This window comes from Megachile rotundata, chromosome 2, assembly GCF_050947335.1.
Source record: "Megachile rotundata isolate GNS110a chromosome 2, iyMegRotu1, whole genome shotgun sequence".
In the NCBI taxonomy this organism is placed as follows: domain Eukaryota; kingdom Metazoa; phylum Arthropoda; class Insecta; order Hymenoptera; family Megachilidae; genus Megachile; species Megachile rotundata.
The window spans coordinates 22,811,304-22,832,439 of record NC_134984.1 but is presented as its reverse complement, the minus strand read 5'-3'; the positions used below and the strand labels follow the sequence as shown (position 1 = coordinate 22,832,439).

The following is a 21,136-nucleotide window of genomic DNA, read 5'->3' as shown; positions in this document are numbered from 1 at the left end:
ATTCCGACATTTTGGTCAAAGAGAAACGCTGTAAAACCCTGTGAACATTTTTTCCGGAGCAACAAACGTTTTCGACCGATACATCGCGATCCATTCGAATCCGTCCCGCGCGTATTAACAGCTTTGCTGAAAGCCGTGCTGTAATTCGTTTCGTTCGTTCGAATCGGGACGACGAAACCCGTGTACGAGCCATTGAAAAAGTGAATCCGTGTGTCGACAGCGTTTGATGCAATCGTGCGATCAATTGACATCTCTATATTGAACGGTTCAACGAACCTGCTTCCGTAAGGTCAGGGCCGTTCAGCAACGCGAGCTCGAACGAGCCGCCAGCAGAAACGCTGTCATCTTCGTTAGAAAGATACCACACGACCACGGATAACTGTACATATTTGCTGTGCCGTGTCGTCGTAGTTTCTAGATAACTCGCGGTGAACTCCATTGTAACGCGGCGAGAATTGTCACGGGACAAAGACGACCCCACGCGTTCGATAAACGTCGCGGATACGGAAGACACCGATGGGCAAATCGACTGTCCGACCAACAGCTCGCGGGCAACCGATGGCTGCGCTTGCGAACCAAACGAGATTTTATGATTTACGATATTCCGGTTTGAAAACTCGAGTCGAAATTTCGGAGTTTGGAAAACTTGTAAACGCGGACACGGAGAAACGTTCGAGTATTTGAAAGTTCGAGAAGCAACGTGGTTCTCGTCGACGGATTCTCCCGATGGTTGCGAGATCCTAGAACGACGAAATGTTTGTTGTCGCAAGAGGAACAAGCCTTTCGAACAAACTTGCGTAATTATCGCGTTACGTAAATCCGTCACGACTCGGTCCTGTTGGCGGGAATCGAGACGTTGCATCGATTAATTCGGCGCCAATTAAAGTTCCTAAACCAACGGACTCCGGATCGGCCAACTTCCGCGACTAATCGTTTTGGCCACTCGTTTTCTCGTTAATCGACCCTGATTTATTTTCGAGATCGACCCACCACCGGCTCCGACCGACATCGCGATCGCCATTTCTGGCACAATCCCGCGTCTTTCCTTACGAACAAGCCTATGTCTACGACTTCTTTCAGCTTATCCTCCTTATGATTACGAGTTTGGGAATTTCTTACGAGACTCAACGACATTCTAAGCAGTCGAATTGCATAAGACACGAGTATCGTCTAGTGGAACGTTTATGTAGCTATTCGAAAATCAATTCGACGCTCAAGGCCGCTTTCTCGACAGGCACGACCTTCTTTTACGGGAAGAAATTTCAGTCGCTGCCCGACCAATTTCATTTAATCGACCAATTTTCTTCTCGAATCTACGAATTCGTCAATTTTCATTTCGAAGCAATTTATCCCCGATTGAACACGTAAAAGAAGAAAGATTAATTCGTGAGGGAATTCGAGATGCGACATCTTGGGGGCTCGTTAAAGTGGCGGGCATCGTTTTTGTCCGGTGGCGGGACACGTGTGGCCACGTTTTGTTTTCAGATTATCGATCGGCCACGACCTTCATTTCGCGCTAATGAAAAATTGAAGAAGGCTATGTTGCGCAGTATAGACAGCTAACGAATTCAAAGTCAGGGATACGTCGTAATGATCGTTCGTTATACGAAGGCACAGTGGGTGCCAGTGCCTTGGCTAAAACCGCATCAGCTGCTGACGTTTCATCCACTTCCGGTCAAGTCTGATGGTAAATGTTTGAACAGTTCCATGGCAAGTGTAAAATGGTTACTAGGTTAAAACTATAATATGATTTATAAACTCAACGTCCGACACGCTCACGGTTCTATTACGTTACGTGCATACTAACGCGTTTAGAAACTTATGTTCGTTTTCCTTAGCGGAAATCGAGAAACTCGCTCGATTAACGCGAAATTTAATCCAGAACGGATCGGTAGAAAAATGAGTTACGAGAATTTCCCAGTCGATAAAAACGAAACGGCAAGTACCACCGAAGCGGTCGTAATTTTACCGCGATAAAAATGGTTAATGTAATTGTGACGTGATTTATCGAACTCGGGATTTATCGGTCGATCGAGTTCCACGTTTTCGATGGGATTTTACAGACTTTATTGTAGCTCCGACGGTTGTTTTGAACAATTTTGAAACAAATTACGTACTTTGCATCATTTTTCTACAATTGTTTGATGAATACGTCGCTGTTTCGCGATACTTTTGTATGGCGAAATCGTGTCAGACTGTTTACGCTTCGCGTATACGCTGCACGAGCGAACGTGCGAGTCGATAGCGTGTAAGATACGAGTCATCGAGCGAATTATCCGCCGTTTACTCGCTATTATGTTCTCCGGAATCTAACATTCGCTTATTATTGTTTAGAGCGGATCGCGAACGTTAAAGGATTTACAGCGCGAATATTTGCGCCCGCGAGAAAATATCGCAGCGTATAAAACTGTTACCGTGAGCCATGTTGAGTCTCGTTTTAGAAACACTTTCAGCTGGCCCGTCGAAGCACCGTTAAATTCACCAGGGATCCTTTTTTTATTGTACCGTTCGATGCTTACAGACGTGTTGACTTTCCAACGTACCAGCTGGAACAGCCTTTGATTCATCGTTCGCGAATTATTGACTTAACGAGATTCTTCTGGAACCTTTATTCGAGTGCAGAGTCCGTGTTTCTTTGAAGAAGAAATTTTAGCACCGAGTAACAGCATCGAATTTTCTAACGACTTCGATTTCCTATATGAAACCGTGCTTCTTTTTATTTCGTACGCCGTCGAACAGATTAAAATTAATCCGTCCTTTAAATTTGGTTCAATCTGGTTATTTCGATACGAGTAAATAGTGTACTACTGTTATTCTAAACTAACATGCTACAATTCTACCATTATCATTATACCGCTGTTATACGATACATTTTACTTCGCACTTCTATATCGAGCGTGGCTCGACATCACATTTCTCTTGAATCTCATAAATAATTCAGATAAATAGATCGGTTGGATATATATATTTTCGACACATACGACACTGTTGCAATTTATTTTATTAAGAACCCCTTCATCTATTTTGTATATTGAAAAGTTAACTAATGTTATCCAAGGTAATCGATAACGAGTAGTAATTAATAACAATCCTCGATATTTCGTATTAGACAGGAAATTTGCAGCGCGCAAAAGCACGAGTTACGCTCGATTTTGCTCGAGTTTCGGAATAAGCCGATATCGATAGTACCTCAGGGATAGTAATGATCGTAAGGAAGAAAAAGGAAAGGAGCCAAGCGAGGTGACTATGAATTAAAACGTCGAGGCTCGCCGCATTTTTCCCCGTAACCCAGTTCCTGACCTTCGATCCGTTATTCCCATTGCCGGGACGATATCGTGCGGTTGCAGCTGCAAAAGTGTGCTCGGATTCGGCGAGAAGTTGAAATACGGCGTTGCGGTACGATATCGTGCGGTTCGCGGCCGACCGAAAGGCTGACCTAGTGCCCAACCCATCGCTGCCAACTTGAAGACCTTCCAGCACGCGAGGAACCATTCGATCTACACGTGCGACGATCAATGCGAGCCGCTACCGATGGGATTACAACCAACGCTATCTTCGAGCACTACCGATCAATCGCTAATAACTCTTTGTCCGTAGCCAATTATTCTTTTCTACCATTTTCACGCCTTGGGGCACACGGAGCTTTCGGGACTTTTAGACGACCCAACTTTGCATTTTGAGAAATTTAAGGTCCTGGTAACTAAGTATGGATTTTGGGACTTGTAGGCAAAACTTGTGATTCTAATTGTATTTCCTGTTCGTCGTAAAGTTCCATTATTTGCACCCGAATGCACATCGAGACTAATTCGAACGAACCTCAAAGTACCTACAGCAAGATATACTTTCTTTTCAACTTCTTAAAGTAGCCTGTACGTCCATATCACCCGTGAAACTTCTTGCTGTATCGCGCAGAGTTTAAATAAAGCCCCGTAAAGGTTAGCAAAGGCCTGATAAAGTTCAGTTGGAAGGCGTAAGTAAAGAAATGTTTAAAAAAATTGTGTAGAGCGCGTGTCAAACGAACACCCGAGGGTAACACGCGATCGAATCAATGGAGCTTCAGTCACGAATCAAACAAATGTCTGTGATCATAATTGGCCGATCGAGAAGAGAAAAGTTGCTTAATCACGCGAAGCACGAACACCGTCGTCTCGAAAAGTTCGGCAAACTTTGGTCGGTTCGAGGCCAAACAACGTCGAGGATGATAGAGGAGTCGTAACAGGACACCCGGTATACATCGACCAGGAAACTTTTGGCACTGCAATAATATATCGCTATACGGTACTGCAGAAAAATCTAATGCGACGACTTGCTACCTTTATATAGGCTCCTATGTACACTGCAACCGTAAACTCTTGCGGGATAATTCTACTATCACTGGTTGCTTTATTTTGCTTCGGGACTTGGGATACTTGGAATATTGGCGACTTCGGGTATTTTGAAGATTCGAGGATTTGAACATCTGATGATTTCAGGATTTGGGACTATGGAAATTTGAAATGGATAACGTTGCGTTGTATACGAGTGTACCGAAGAGGTGGTGTGCGTGGGGCAGAAGATATATTGATCCTTGATATATGATTATGATCGCAGGTATGCACCTTTTTGTCGATACATACAGATGCAACGTTATTAATATTAATGGCCGGGTATGAACCAGTCGCATAGAAATCAGTTGACCTGTGGTTGACTGCACGGTTAATTTATATTTAACCATTAGCATTATAACAGCGTTTCTCGATTTAATTTGGCCATGTTTTGTATTATCTATATGCGATATAATGTATATTTAATCGATGTTCGCTATATGACTGTAGACTAGCAAACGAGTAAATAAATAACATTGAATTTGCATGCATAAAGTTTTCATTTTACATTTTATTCAATTTGATATTCTTATGTAATTTGTCGGACAAAGAAGCTTTAGAAGAAGTATTCTTATATGCAAGTATGTAGTTCTTCGGTGTTTAACTATGGCTTGCCTGGTCGGGAAAGGAATCGCGAAGAAAGGGGTCAATAGTGACGTGGAATTACACGTGTTGTCATTAACCATCGACAGAATTTTAAAAAATATCACCTCGGAAATTGTAACAAATTATTGCGAGGACTGCTCTTAAATCCTATTATTTCAAGCTGGTAAACTACCGCTATCTTTAATAACGTTACTGTAAACATTAAAGGCATAAATACTTTCATAGTTCAAGACTTGTAATTCTGGTTTCCGCGGAAAGAACTTCGCTTTGACGTAAGGATTAAAGGATCAAGCAGCTTAAGCGACCGTAATATAATAATTCAATTTGGTGATATAACGAAGGCGAGCAACATGACATTGAATCATAAGGAAGTATGAAACGTCAGCGAAAATCTGCGAGAGACATCGCGCCGATCTTTTCAGTTACATAAACGTACCAAACGAGAAACTATTTACGAGAAATCGTTCAAACAGCTTCTATCCAATTTTCCTAGATACCCGGTAATCCTGGACGATAATCTGATTAAGGCACTTTTCGTGCACAGTTTACCTTAACGCGAACATAATCCGCGGAACGGTTTAATCGTGCAAATGCGCCAGCTATATGCATCTAGAATCGTTTACAAATTTTATGATTACAAAATAATTACTGGTACTGCAAATTAAATTCGTATCCATTTACTAAGTTATGCGTTGTAATTCATTCTTTGTAATTGCACGCGTTGTAACTTCACGCACTATAATTCAACGCGGTGTAATTGCACGCATTGTAACTCCACGCGGTATAATTGCACGCATTGTAACTCCACGCGTTATAATTCAACGCGGTGTAATTGCATGCATTGTAACTCCACGCGCTGTAATTCCACGCGGTGTAATTGCACGCATTGTAACTCCACGCGTTGTAATTGCACGCATTGTAACTCCACGCGCTGTAATTCCACGCGGTGTAATTGCACGCATTGTAACTCCACGCGCTGTAATTCCACGCGGTGTAATTGCACGCATTGTAACTCCACGCGCTGTAATTGCACGCATTGTAACTCCACGCGCTGTAATTGCACGCATTGTAACTCCACGCGCTGTAATTGCACGCATTGTAACTCCACGCGCTGTAATTCCACGCGTTGTAATTGCACGCATTGTAACTCCACGCGCTGTAAATCCATGCGGTGTAATTGCACGCATTGTAACTCCACGCGCTGTAATTGCTCGCATTGTAACTCCACGCGGTGTAATTGCTCGCATTGTAACTCCACGCGGTGTAATTGCACACATTGTAACTCCACGCGGTGTAATTGCACGCATTGTAACTCCACGCGGTATAATTGCACGCATTGTAACTCCACGCGTTATAATTCAACGCGGTGTAATTGCATGCATTGTAACTCCACGCGCTGTAATTCCACGCGATGTAATTGCACGCATTGTAACTCCACGCGTTGTAATTGCACGCATTGTAACTCCACGCGCTGTAATTCCACGCGGTGTAATTGCACGCATTGTAACTCCACGCGCTGTAATTGCACGCATTGTAACTCCACGCGCTGTAATTGCACGCATTGTAACTCCACGCGCTGTAATTGCACGCATTGTAACTCCACGCGCTGTAATTCCACGCGTTGTAATTGCACGCATTGTAACTCCACGCGCTGTAAATCCATGCGGTGTAATTGCACGCATTGTAACTCCACGCGCTGTAATTGCTCGCATTGTAACTCCACGCGGTGTAATTGCTCGCATTGTAACTCCACGCGGTGTAATTGCACACATTGTAACTCCACGCGGTGTAATTGCACGCATTGTAACTCCACGCGCTGTAATTCCACGCGGTGTAATTGCACGCATTGTAACTCCACGCGCTGTAATTGCACGCATTGTAACTCCACGCGCTGTAATTGCACGCATTGTAACTCCACGCGGTATAATTGCACGCATTGTAACTCCACGCGTTATAATTCAACGCGGTGTAATTGCATGCATTGTAACTCCACGCGCTGTAATTCCACGCGATGTAATTGCACGCATTGTAACTCCACGCGTTGTAATTGCACGCATTGTAACTCCACGCGCTGTAATTCCACGCGGTGTAATTGCACGCATTGTAACTCCACGCGCTGTAATTGCACGCATTGTAACTCCACGCGCTGTAATTGCACGCATTGTAACTCCACGCGCTGTAATTGCACGCATTGTAACTCCACGCGCTGTAATTCCACGCGTTGTAATTGCACGCATTGTAACTCCACGCGCTGTAAATCCATGCGGTGTAATTGCACGCATTGTAACTCCACGCGCTGTAATTGCTCGCATTGTAACTCCACGCGGTGTAATTGCTCGCATTGTAACTCCACGCGGTGTAATTGCACACATTGTAACTCCACGCGGTGTAATTGCACGCATTGTAACTCCACGCGCTGTAATTCCACGCGGTGTAATTGCACGCATTGTAACTCCACGCGCTGTAATTGCACGCATTGTAACTCCACGCGCTGTAATTGCACGCATTGTAACTCCACGCGCTGTAATTGCACGCATTGTAACTCCACGCGCTGTAATTCCACGCGTTGTAATTGCACGCATTGTAACTCCACGCGCTGTAAATCCATGCGGTGTAATTGCACGCATTGTAACTCCACGCGCTGTAATTGCTCGCATTGTAACTCCACGCGGTGTAATTGCTCGCATTGTAACTCCACGCGGTGTAATTGCACACATTGTAACTCCACGCGGTGTAATTGCACGCATTGTAACTCCACGCGCTGTAATTCCACGCGGTGTAATTGCACGCATTGTAACTCCACGCGCTGTAATTGCACGCATTGTAACTCCACGCGCTGTAATTGCACGCATTGTAACTCCACGCGCTGTAATTGCACGCATTGTAACTCCACGCGCTGTAATTCCACGCGTTGTAATTGCACGCATTGTAACTCCACGCGCTGTAAATCCATGCGGTGTAATTGCACGCATTGTAACTCCACGCGCTGTAATTGCTCGCATTGTAACTCCACGCGGTGTAATTGCTCGCATTGTAACTCCACGCGGTGTAATTGCACACATTGTAACTCCACGCGGTGTAATTGCACGCATTGTAACTCCACGCGCTATAATTCCACGCGGTATAATTTCACGCGTTGTAGATGTTCTTTACACGTTGTCAGTCTATACACTGTAGACACTTACGCATTGTAAATATTTCTGTACATTGTCTTTTCACGAGTTATTCCACGCGTCATATTCTCACCCCTTCTATCACCACGTATTATAATCTCACGTGTTGTAATTTCACGCGTTGTACCGCCATGTGTTATATTCTCACGCGTTGTATCATCGCATATATTCTTGCTCGTTCCGTTACCATGTATTACAGTCTCACGCGTAACAATTTCACCGCATATATTTTCACGCATTCTGTCACTACACGTTATAGTCGTTGTAAATTTACGCGTTCTATCATCGCGTACATTCTCACGCATTCTGTCACCACCTATTATAGTCTCACGCGTTGTAATTTCACGCGTTCTATCATCACGTACCTCGTTCTGCCGCGTTTCGCTGTCACGCGATATATTACCACGCGTTCCACGGTCACCCCTTATATCGCCGCGCGTTTATGGTGCGTGTCTGTCCGAGAATAGAATCGTTGTACACGTCAAAGGCTCGAGATATCATCGAATTTGCCTTATTTTACTATTTTCGCGACGTGACAGGACAGTTTGAACAGCAAAAGAAAAAGGGATACAATTCGGAGTATTAAATGTATAACGTTCACGCGATCCCTATTAGAGTTTAAGGTTGTTTTCGATGTTGAATTACCCTCCGATCGACTGATAAACGAACAGATCTATCAATGAAACAGCTGGTTTTCATTAAGTCGGCTTTTTATACGACATGGTTTAAGTCGATCAACGATCTGTGTAATACTAACTGCTACTAACTGCTATTTTTAGTCACGACGGCTTCCTTGTAATTTAGGCGAAGAATTATTACATTTCCTTGAGATTAAATATTTATTATTATGACTGACATATAGATTTAAATGGAGAACGGTGTAGTATACATATCCACTTGCAAAGTAAGTCTATGAAAAATACATATATTTACAATAAGAATTTATAAATGACTTAATTTACTTCACTCTTCAAAAAGATTTCATTTGTTACATTTTTCAAAATTTTATTGCATCAAAAACACACGAAATTGTTTCACTTTCGTCGCAAACGATTCTTGCATCGCGCATGCATGAGAATCCGCCATCTAATTATAACAATCAATCGCGAACGAAATCGTGGCGTTCTAATCGATCGAACTCGCTTTCGAAACCTCGACGAATTCAGGTTCCGAAGCAGCAATTTTCAAGCTACTTACACGACTAATTAAACCGCTGTCCGAGTGTTTAATGTACATGAACTGAATCACTCTGTTCAGGATACCGAGAATGAGCAAACGATTCGCTCGATGCCTCTCTAAATATAAATCGTTTCCTTGAGAAACTCGAGTGGCTCACAATTACACGGGTTACTGAAATCTCTTCATTAGCGGTTCAATAAGAACTGTTCTCGTTGCTAATGTGGACCAGACTCGACGTATGCGAGCGAGATTTTACGATTTCGACGAATTCCGACGTGTAATCCTTCGCGTCTCGGCGTTTTTATGTAATACCGCTTTTAGAACGTTATTAGAACACCTTCCACGTTCCGAGCATCGCTTGATAACTATCGGTTTCTACTTAAAGATAGAAACACATTAATATCGGATCACGTGAAATCGTTACGTTCTATTCGCCGCACAGGTACATACGTTTCTTACATCTCACGTCTGAAATATTTTTAACATCTTGTGCTTAACACTAGATTTACGGACGTTTGATGGTCACTTTTATTTAACACTAGATTGCCTAAGGCAGTCATTTTGACTGCTTTTCAAATTCAATTAGAAAAACAATTGTGTATAGAATGACACAACTTCTTAGAATTTTGTGACTTTTTGTACAACATATAAATGCGTTTATTAATAATTGTAGTTACCTCCCCCCTCATTCATTTCCGGTATATATATATGTGTTATACCTATATTGCCCCAAAGCAGTCAAAATGAATCAAAGTTTCAGTCTTTCTAGTGTTAAATTTACCTAAAGTAGAAAATAAATAAATTGCACATGATATGTGAACTGCCTAAAACATTGATTCTTTTGCTGAAAGTTGACATTTTTACAAAAATTTCTTAACAAATTCTGTCATCTAAAATAGACCTATTATCCGTCATTTTGACGGGTTCCGTAAATCTAGTGTTAAAGATAGAAACACGTTAATATCGGGTCAAGCGAAATCATGTTACACGTACGATAACATGTATCTAAGATTTTCCATATTTTAAATATCGCTTGACAACCGCCTCAAAAATAGAAGCCAATTAATATCAGTTCGCGTGTAATCACGTGCTATCGCGTTACACACGATACCGATACACAAGCGCGTATGAATAGAATAAGAATATACAATGAGCATATTTTGATGTTCGATCGACGATTTACGAATATCACGCGAAATCATGTAACCGCACGCGATTACAGAGAGAAACACATGACTATGACGTTAGGTGAAATCATGTGCTGTCACGAGCAACGTACATGTATTGTGAACAGGGTAATAACGATTACGACAAAAGAACCGTTCGAATTTGTGAGAAACAGGCGGATCTATTCTCTTCAGATTGAACCCCGAGCAGTTTAAGCAGCTTAGATTGCTTTTGAATGGGAAAACAGCCATAATACCGTCTATTGAAATTGGATAAAGGTCTCGCTAATGTTATCGTAACGATCCGATGTTCTACGCTCGATCTACTCTCTCCGCGTTTCGAATGCTTCTTTCTTAACTAATTGCGAACTTTGTTAACGATCCCTTACTCGAAAATTTAGGAATTTGAGAACTTGGGGACTTGAGAATTTAGAAATTAGAACACGTAGAAATTCTCTGATCAAAAAATTTCGAATTTGCATACTCGAACTCAGAGAGCTAACTAAAATCCAAAATGTGCAAAAGCATCCACTAAAAAATGACTCGTTAATTTTATCCTTTGAATCTACTTGCCTCCGACCTTTCCAGACGATATATCGCAGAGGGGAGCTAAAAATATGGCCAACTAACGAAGATTCGACTTTATCGATTCGCGAGCAATCGACAGAGATCAGAAATTGCTACGCGTGTTCGCGATTCTGTTCTGGCTCGATGTTTTTCATGGTCGACGACAAAACAACAGATCCATCGAAGGAAATTACGATAGCGAGCGAAAGAGCAGGGAGACAATCGCATTTTTTTTTCAACGTATCGACAACGTGACTCGTTACAGTCGATACGAAGAGACAGGGACAGAGAGTAGAAAAAAAGGAGATTAATTAATGGAGCACGGAGGAAAAATCTCGTTCGGTTCTTTCCACGATCGTTAGCCGTGCGATAAAAACCATGGCGCAATCAACTTCGTTCACGCATTAATGCTACTCGAGATCCCTTTCTTTTTTCTCTTTCGAATTAGATTTTTTTTACGTATCTCGTTAACTTTGAAGAGTCCCCGACGTAGCTACTAGTCGAACTCTTCTTTACCGTGAAGCGATTCACAAATACATAATGAAGCGACAAATATTACTTAATTATTTTACTTCGAACGAACTTCCGTCGCTTCTTGGTAAGAAATTATTTTTTCCAACGATGAGTGGACTTTCAATATAAAATATTGTACAATTACATAAAACAAAAAACATCGAAGTTGTTAAAAAATAATTAGCTTCAAGGGATTAGAGATTAATTCATGTTTGTTATGCCAAGCACAAAGCGATGAAAGTATGAGCACGTTTTTATACCGGGAAATTACTGAAATTTACGAGCGCCTGATTAATTTCATCGCACCATCTGTTCAATAAAAATTACCGGCTGGCGGATAAACAGTGCGAGGCCTTCGATACGCGGCACGATTTATAGCGATCGGTGCAAACATCGTTTCCGGATACCTGATTCATACCGAATGAATCCCGAGAACGCTTTACTCGAGGTGAGCAACTGGGACCCTACCGAAATAAACCAAGGAAATAACTGTAAAATGCTCATTGAATCGGTTCCGTGTCACTCGACTGACGAGCTCGATGATTCACTGTCCACGGTGAAAAGGGGAGCAGAAAGGAAATAATATTCCTTCACAGAAATGAATTTTTGGATCCGAAGAGTTTTAGAGTTAGGATATGAGAATGTGGAGACTCAAGGGTTTAGAGATTTTTAAGGAGTTTTGAATCTAGGCTTGTGGATTAAGAAATTTTGTGATATAGGAATGAAGGACATAGGTGAATTAGAAATCTAGGCTTGTGGATTAAGAAATTTTGTGATATAGGAATGAGGGAATCAGGTGAATTAGAAATCTGGGAATTTATGGGTTTGAGAAAGTAGGAATTTGGGTATCTACAGATTTGTAGGTGTAGAAAGTTGGAATCTAGATATTTGCGAATACAAAGAATCTAGAAAGGTGAAACTAGAAAAGTAAAAAATGTTCAAATACTCGTGCAAGTTCTCGCGCAAGGGAGCGCAGATACCTAATTTCGAAAGAAAGTACACGTTCGAAGCTATGTATTTGCTGGTCGAAAATTATTCGAACAATATGCAATATGCAATTTCGGCTATCAGCCATGAGCAGCTGGAGAGGTCGATAACGCGATATCGAGTTTTTTTATTCGGTTTCTTTCGCGCACCCCCATCAAGGGTTCTCGTTGCCTTTGGAGCCGTGCCAAAAGCCCGCTCCGTATAATGCTGTTACAATGCTAATTCCTGATCGCAATGTCTCGTGGTGCCAGGCGAAATTATGCGGCTCGCTCTGCCAACCTTATAATGCTTTATAGGCGGTGTTCGAACACTGCCACAACTCGCTTATCGTATCGACGTCAATTCAACCAAAATACTGTTTTCATTTACGTAGTTGGCTAACAGTCACGGGACAGCCTCGCGATTTGTCCGCCATCGAACACCTTTCTTCTCGCGCCTATTAATTACCCCGCGGTTCGTTACGCTGCTTATCGCGTACGCGGAATTTTATCTTGCCAACATCGCGAGTTTATCATTTTCACCTACGACGGACACGTCGGCAAGCGCACCGAATATTCTGCAGTGTAACGTTACCTAATGAGATATCTATGGATCTAGGGACATAAGTGATTTAAGAAGGTAGATCGTCTAGGAATCTACAGTGGATTTAAGGATACAGAAATGGAGGGATCGACAGATATAATAAGTCCGACACGACACGTTTTATAGTATATCTAGATAATATCCCCGTGAATGAAAATTTCCAATTAATGTACCTGCTGTTTACGCTAACAGCGTAAAACCGGCGTTACGTTTTCATTAGCGCGAGAATCGTTGACCGACAACAACTTTCTCGCGTACGAGTCTATAGCTCGAGCAAACATTCTGGTGAAAGACGGACCTTTTGTCGCTTTTTCCATGAATCGCGGTTGTTTGTTGCTTTCGTTTTCGCAGATTACGAAGCGCTCTTAATGAAGCTTTTATGGACAGACAAAATAATTAAACGGCGCATGGAAGTTCATCGGTTTCTCCATAAATTATTACGATAACGATATCTTCGTTCATAAGTCGAATGGTTAAGTAAAATTGAAAAAAAATCGATGTTACGATGCGGTATAAATTGAAGGATGAAAGCGGCAATTGCGAATTATTTAATTTTCGGAAGGGAAGAGAGTACGTAAATCAAATACAGTTTCATTAATATATCGATCTCTTGAAATAACACCGATAATTTCTGGCTCCTTTTGTGCTCGTTAATCGTCACAATTAGTTCCCTCCTCTGTTGCATGGAAGTGGGAAGATAAATGTCGTTCCGTATTCGAATACGAATAAACGTTTCGTATAAAAGTCTGCTTCGTCGAAAGTCGCAAACAATGAGACCACATAAAGCCTTATCTATCGCTTCGCCAGCAGATTCAGCGAAAACGATCGATATTTTACCACACCATCCGCGAATCGTTCGAATTAATCGCTTCGAAACATCTCTAGCTTGCTCCAATTAACTAAAACTGTGATCTATCTACATCGAGCATTAAGTGATAAACAAGCGATGCTGTTTCCGATCGAAAATACTCCGCGTATTATCTCGTCCGTCCTCCGACTCGATACGCAATTTTAATCACGATAATTTCGAATAAATCTATGAAGCTTCGCGACACGTTACGTTACGCGGGTCGCGGCGAAGGACTTTAAACTAATCAATTTCGGTGATTCGAAAAGAAAAACCTTGGCACCGTCCAAACGAATAGGAGGTCGTAACGACGCGTGGGTGCTATGTACACCCCACACACGCTCCTGTACAGTCACCGGCAAATCTAACTACCCTATGAAAACTATCGCGGCCAACAACTCTGCTACTCTTATATTTTTACACGTTTTTTCCGTATCTTGGAATTTGGAGACGTAGAGATCTGCGATATAGTAATTTGGAACTTAGAAATTTGTGATGTAGAAGTTTGAAACATATGGATCTCGGATGTATAGTTTACGAGGTCTACAAATTTAAGAACGCAGAAACTGGAAGACCTAAGGTAAAATTCGAGAATTTGCATTTTAAGTCGAAGAATTTTGAAATTTCCAAATTTGAAACTACGAAAGTTCGAAAAGAAGATATCATAGTTTTCGGAATATAAAGATTCGTGGATCGAAATATTGTCGAGTCTACATGTATCTCGGCAAAGGAAAGATATGTTGCACTCGAGTGTACATAGAAACACTGAGTAGCCGAGATTCTTATAGGTACATATATGTATGTAGAGTTACGTGGGAGGCCCTTTGAATCCTTTTCTTTCACGATGGCTCGACTTATTTTTAAAACGACAGACCACCCTGTCGGACTAGCGACATTTCTCTCCTATAGGTCGATTGGAAAAAGAGCTTTGATGCAGTGTGACCAACCATTGCTTATTCTAACCGTGTAACGAGCGTAGCACACGTGTAACCGTGTAAACACCGTTTTTACGCGATTACCCCGGATACATAATTTCATCCTTCTAATTTACTTCTTTCTCGACTGTTATCTAACTTAATACCTACCTCCGCTTAATTCCGATTCAGAGGCTAAGCGCTAACGATAAAGTTATGCATTAAGTCAGGTTAGATTAAGTTGCAGTTTTTAATCTCTCGCTCGCCTTAGCGAACGGGTAACGGTGTTATCGATATATTCGATAATAAATTTCGAAGTTATATCTATCGATAGCAGCAGCTCTGGCGGAGCGTGTTTTTCGAAACTTTTCTTTCGATTTCGCGAGCAACCTCCATCAATTTTCGTCGCGCGAAAACTCGTCGCAAACGCTCTTAAACTATTATTCCTACGAACGGTATAGCGATATTTCTCGCTTAACGACGACGACATTAGCCGTTCGTCCATTTTGAAGCCGTTCCACGGTTACCATTTACCATTTTATTACCGCCATTCCGACGAACGTACGCAAAGTTAACGTACACGAACGACCAAGCGAGGCACACGTATTCGCTTCGAAATAGGACGAGCCGCAGCAATTTTCCAACTCTGATTTTCTATCATTATTATTTCCCTTGTTCCGGACATATCGATTCCCGGCGTCGTTAACATACAGAGTCTCGATAAATTATCCTCAACCTCGACCTACGTGCATTCGATTGCCAAGAGAAAACACGAGATTACGGTAACCGGTGAACTTTCACTAACAGAACTGGCAATCGAATTTAAATACCGCCATCATGACTTTTCCATTCGTTTCGACCATCTCACAACGCGTTTTATTCTATGATAAAACGATTCGGTGCTGTCTACCGCAGGTTATGCGCTAAAAAACGAGATGCACGATCGAACCGTTTATCGGGGTTCGATACTTTTGTGGCACTAACCAATTACGTAATTAAATTAGTATGGCCATTGTATCATCGCGCGTTACGAGTCGCGTATTGTCGCGTATTGTATCGCTGCGCGTTATTATATCACCTTTAGATTACCATAGGTTATATCACCGCTATAGCGAAATAAAAATGATCGATAACTTTGAACACGCGTTCAAAGACTGCATACACGGTGCAATATACAATTTGATAATCGTGTAAACAGGATCATTCATCGAAGCGGCACTTAGATAACGAACGCGTTAAGCTCTTTAAACCGACTCTATATTCCGTCTAAATATTTTGCCCGATCTCCGCTCGAGTGGCGATAAACGCTGAAATAACAAGAGTATCTCTGACTGGCCTTCTTTGTAATCTACGTACAATGTCTCTATCGGGATTTCTCGGAAACGATAAGGCTCTTTCCAAGAAGGTATGAAAGAATCGACAAATGGAAGAGAAGACGTTACGATCAATCCCGAGGCTAATGAAATTCTTTCGACACAAACGAATAGCGCGACGATCCGAAAGCGTCAGCTGTTACGCAAACGCTGTACATCTGCTTTGCGAGGAATCGCGAAAAGAAAATTGCGGGACACTCTCCCGATCGATTCAATAACCGATCGACCTTAGCCTCGTTTCGCGGTGGAATGGGGAAATCGGCAATTATGGCGAACTTGTACTTTCTCCGCGTGCGTGTTACACAGCACGCGTATCGGCGTAACAGGTAAATACGACAGGTGGCCATGTCATTTCAACGACATCCATTCGTAACACCTCTTCGTGCATGATACCGTGCCGACGTCCTCAAGAAAGCCCGCTTTCGATCGATTTCAAGATGAAGCAACGGAGAATGCCTATTGATCCACAATGCTTCTTCTTATTACAAAAGGAAACATCTGCGCCGTTGAATTACAATTATTTCGTTCGATGAGACACAAAGCTTATTTTCCGGGAGCAGAGAGATGACGTCCAGGAATTTCCAAACAGATGTACAATTCTTGGATTGTTAGGTTTTTTAACTTTCTGCTTTGGAACGTTAAAAAGAACTTACGTCAATTCGGAACTTTACAATTTTGAAACGTGTGCATCTTGGTACTTTTGTCGTTTCTTAGCCTCATAATTTTTGAACTATGAAACCGTAAAGATATAGATAGTTCGCATTTTGAGTCTTCCTAACGATCTAATAGAAATTCTCTCGTGCACCTGTTACTCGTCTCGGTTTCAGAAAAAGCGTTCGCAACCGAACAATAACGAATCGATCTGAACCGCTGAAAGACACGAGAGAAGCTAGACCTAGTTCAGATTGTCTTGGAGGTAATCAGGAGTAATTAACTGAAACGAGGCTAGGATATTAAGCTTAGGTGGATATCGCGGAGCTCGCATGATGCAACGGCATATAATGCTTTCAGCGGATACGTGGATCTGGAACAGGAATGTTTCCGTACGATTCTCGGCCAATTTATCCGGAATTTTTCCCAGGCAAGAACACGTCGATGGATTCAATGGCTTGTTGACAGGAGACAAACGTTTCCTGTGTCGCAACAATTTTTGCTTCGTTAACGCCAGAACAAGCGCTTACGTACTTTGACAAAAACACATGAAATCTTCCATTAAAAACTGCGACTTCTTTCTAGCTACGTTGTTAACAACCTTGAAACGCCAGCTGATGTATGGTAGAAACGAAAATAAATTCAGGAAGTAACAAGTTTATGTATTAAGACTATGATCTTGTTTAAGTTTGCGCTCTTTCAAGGATTCGAGATCTACGTCTCGAAGCGAACGAATTTCGAGAACTCGAGGATCTGAGATTTGAAAGTTCCAAGGTTCTAAACTCGGGTCGTTCGGAAAATCGCGAAACGCAAAGGCCTGAAAGCGGTAAAACGGTGACAACCGTGAGGCACGAAAACAAAGAAAATTCCATTGTTCGTTGACTGTTTCGCTCGGGTTGGAAACACTCTATAAAACGTTCTTTATTTTCGCTGGTAAAACGGATCGCTACAGTGCGACGTTAGAAACCTGGAGCACTGTACAATGCGTACAATCGTGAAGGTACCGGCAGACGATTTAGAATCGCGAGTCGTCGACTCGTAATAAATATTCGTTCGTGAATAACCGATTTGTTTGGCCGGCTCACCGGGGAACGACACAGTGGAAGAACATGAATAGTCCCGGTGCAATCGAGTGTTAAATATACGCCTATAGAATATTTTTAGGCGTAGCTTTGCCTCAAATCGTTTATTCTATTCCGAGGAATAACTCGAAGCGTAGTCGTCCGTGAAGACCACTCGCTTATTTCGATCCTCTAATTCGACTTCCAACAGCTTTCTCCTTTCTTTATTCTTATTTTCCGAAGACCAGCGCTCTTCAGACATTCTCGGTAAACGCTGTTCTAAATGTGGCACTTTGATATCCTAAAATGGTCATTTGCACGATCGAGATCCTTAGAAACCTAAGAACGCAAGGACTCAGGCAAACCAGCAGCCCAGTTATGAAATATAAAACGCTATATAATTAGAATTATACTAATAGCTCCAATTATAGTGTAAACGATGATAAAATCGTACGATGCTTGATACACGAGTTTGAAATTATACCGGGGAAAAATGCGAAAGTTGCAGAACAACGATGAAATTGTTTGCAGTGCATGGATAATTGTATCCAACTATCCGAGGAAATTATACTTTGCAAAACAAAACTATTTTCGTGAACAGATGTTGACGGGGAAATTTCAGCGATATTACGAGCGAAATTGAGTTGCAGCTTTTCCTGCATCACCGGTGATCAGTTAACGGATATTGAATTTTAGCGGCATTACGATGTGGGATGTAATCATTGATTAATTGCTAATCAAGTCTGGATTAAATTAGGAAATCGAATCGATCGAAAATTAGGAAATTCTTGCAATCACCGACATCCTATTGTAATTCTTTTACGAATTCTCGTCGGACTTCGAACAACGAATATATCGAAAAGCGGCGAAACAGGAAGAAGCGAGTATCGAGAAAACAAAGCTTTCCGTTATTAAACGACTCGAATACTCGAGCGAGATATTTCTCTCGATATTTAACATTTTTCCAACTGTATAATTAACATCGATAGCACGAGCGATTTAGCAACCCGCGATAAAAATATCCTCGCTTTCTAAAGTTCATAAAATGTTCTATCAACGGAGATACTTTTTTAAACATCATTTTTCCCGCGAACAAATATCGTTACGTTACGTTCTCGAATCACGGTTTCTGATCGAACAACGTCCAATTATTATTACGTTTCGATTCTCATTTTTCCTCTCGGTTTTTATCGTTGCTGTTACAGGTGCAATTAGTCTCTCGCGTGGAAATCAGCGTTTCTTACTCGTCGATCGACACGAAACCCGGCTTCGTGAAAGGAAAAGTTTCCCGTAAAAGAACCGGAGCCCTTGAAATTCTTTCTCTATACCGGCGTTGATCCCTGACGATCGTTTTTCCACAGGAAGATGGATTATCCTGAAGGCGAGTAGGCGTTCGAGTGCTTTGTGAAAGGAGGCGGACGTGTAACGTACCAACGGTTATCCTGTCCTTTCAAAACGAACGTTCTAGATACAAATATTATTCGAGATGGATCGATAGCGATAATAAAATGGCTATCTTTATTGCCTCTCCTTTCATGGCTGTCGCGAAATAATTTATTTTATTTAAAACCGATTATTCGCATTTATCTCCGCGATACATACAACCACTTTATATCGATCGCCGTACTGCCAACAAAAATTTTCTTATTACCTAATTACCATTTTATTCTTCTACCTTTGCTTCGAAGTTAGAACAAATATAATACGACAATTAATAACAGTAGAAATATTGTAAAAGTTTTTAAATTCGTATAGATGGAATTTTGCTCCGCCTGACGAAATCATCGGACTCGTTTCGAAACCGGGCGTTTGATATGCAACAACCTAATATCCCGAAGCGAAGTTAACAACGAGAATTTTTAATGAGTCAATCTCATTACTGTCTCGACACACCGTGCGCGACAATCTACTATCCTCGATTTTTGAAGACGAGAACCAGGTCAAATTCTCGCTATCTCTGAAAAACAATGAGGTCATGTTTGCCGCGTCATCATTCTGATACTCCGATTAATTTGTTTCGTTCAGCATACGCTTCAAGTTTCCGACAAACTCGCCGACGCGCAAAAGTTGTCGCGTCGAATTTCATAAATGTCTAACTCGAGTATCCCGAGATACAAAGGAAAATCTATGAAATTGCCGGGTGAAAAGATCGCTCGAAGAGCCGAACAATACTGTTCGGTCGATAAATTCGTGACAATGGTAAGCAGACGCTAACTATTCACCGGAAACGGAAGAACTTGACCTTCTCCCTTTTTCCGCGTAGCTGGAAACATAACCGACCGTTGTGAATAAAATCTATCTCACGGAACTTCATCCGCAGGATTCATGAGCTAACGCACCGTGAAACCTGAACCTCAACCTTGCATGTTGAACGGACGCGCATTTTTAAGGACGGGTTACCGGTACCGTATCGAATGTGTACCGACCGGTAACAGCTGGCTGCTGAAAATTAACCTCTCCGAAAGAACGCGACATCCTTTGTTCTTAATATCGACTATCGTATGCTACCTTCCCACATGCGAGTTTCGATAGTCGAACCACCGGGCTGTAATCTTCTTTCAACCTACGTCGACGAAATTTCAATTTTAAACCGGGATTAACGTATCCGAGTAACATCGATTTGGGTTAGGATCACGTTTACCTTCGATTCGAACGGTCGTTTTATATTTGAAATTTAGAAAGGTCTACGCAAAATCGTGTGTCGGATTAGGTTAGTTTCGAATCAAGGTTACTTTAGATCCGGTTAAAGCTACCGTTTTGAACAGGTATAAATAGATTCGAACAATTGAAATTAGGCTAGGTGTAATTACAAAATAATCTATCGATAATCTAATACATCGAAAGTTGTAGGATAAAAAGTAGCGAGCATGACAGGGACAGTAGATTTTTAAGAACGACAGGACGCAACGGTTAAGCGGTACTTGTCAACTAATTAAGCCGCAATACCGAGTTTGTTAATTGGCAGAGCGATTAAAAGCGGCGTCGAACGGGAAATATCGTTTTGCATAGGGCAAGGTCAGAGTCCTAAGGACCGCGTCGCACGGTCGACGATGCACAGCCGGATTCCTGTTAGCCGGTGCCGCGTCGCAGTGACAGAGACCGTAGCCGTAGCGGATACAAAAATAGTTCTACAGACGCCGAGGTTCAAGACCT

At 41.9% G+C, this 21,136-nt stretch overlaps 1 protein-coding gene and 1 long non-coding RNA gene across 5 annotated transcripts in view; one reads left to right on the top strand and one right to left on the bottom strand.

The window, feature by feature from the left end:
- LOC100880693 (Organic anion transporting polypeptide 30B) overlaps positions 1 to 21,136 on the bottom strand; it is a 40,793-nt gene that overhangs the window by 18,324 nt on the left and 1,333 nt on the right. The gene's annotated exons all lie outside the window — the stretch shown is intronic.
- Positions 2,195 to 4,859, top strand: LOC143265969 (uncharacterized). The gene is made up of 2 exons (XR_013040792.1): positions 2,195 to 4,227; positions 4,324 to 4,859. It is a non-coding gene; the product is annotated as an uncharacterized LOC143265969 (long non-coding RNA).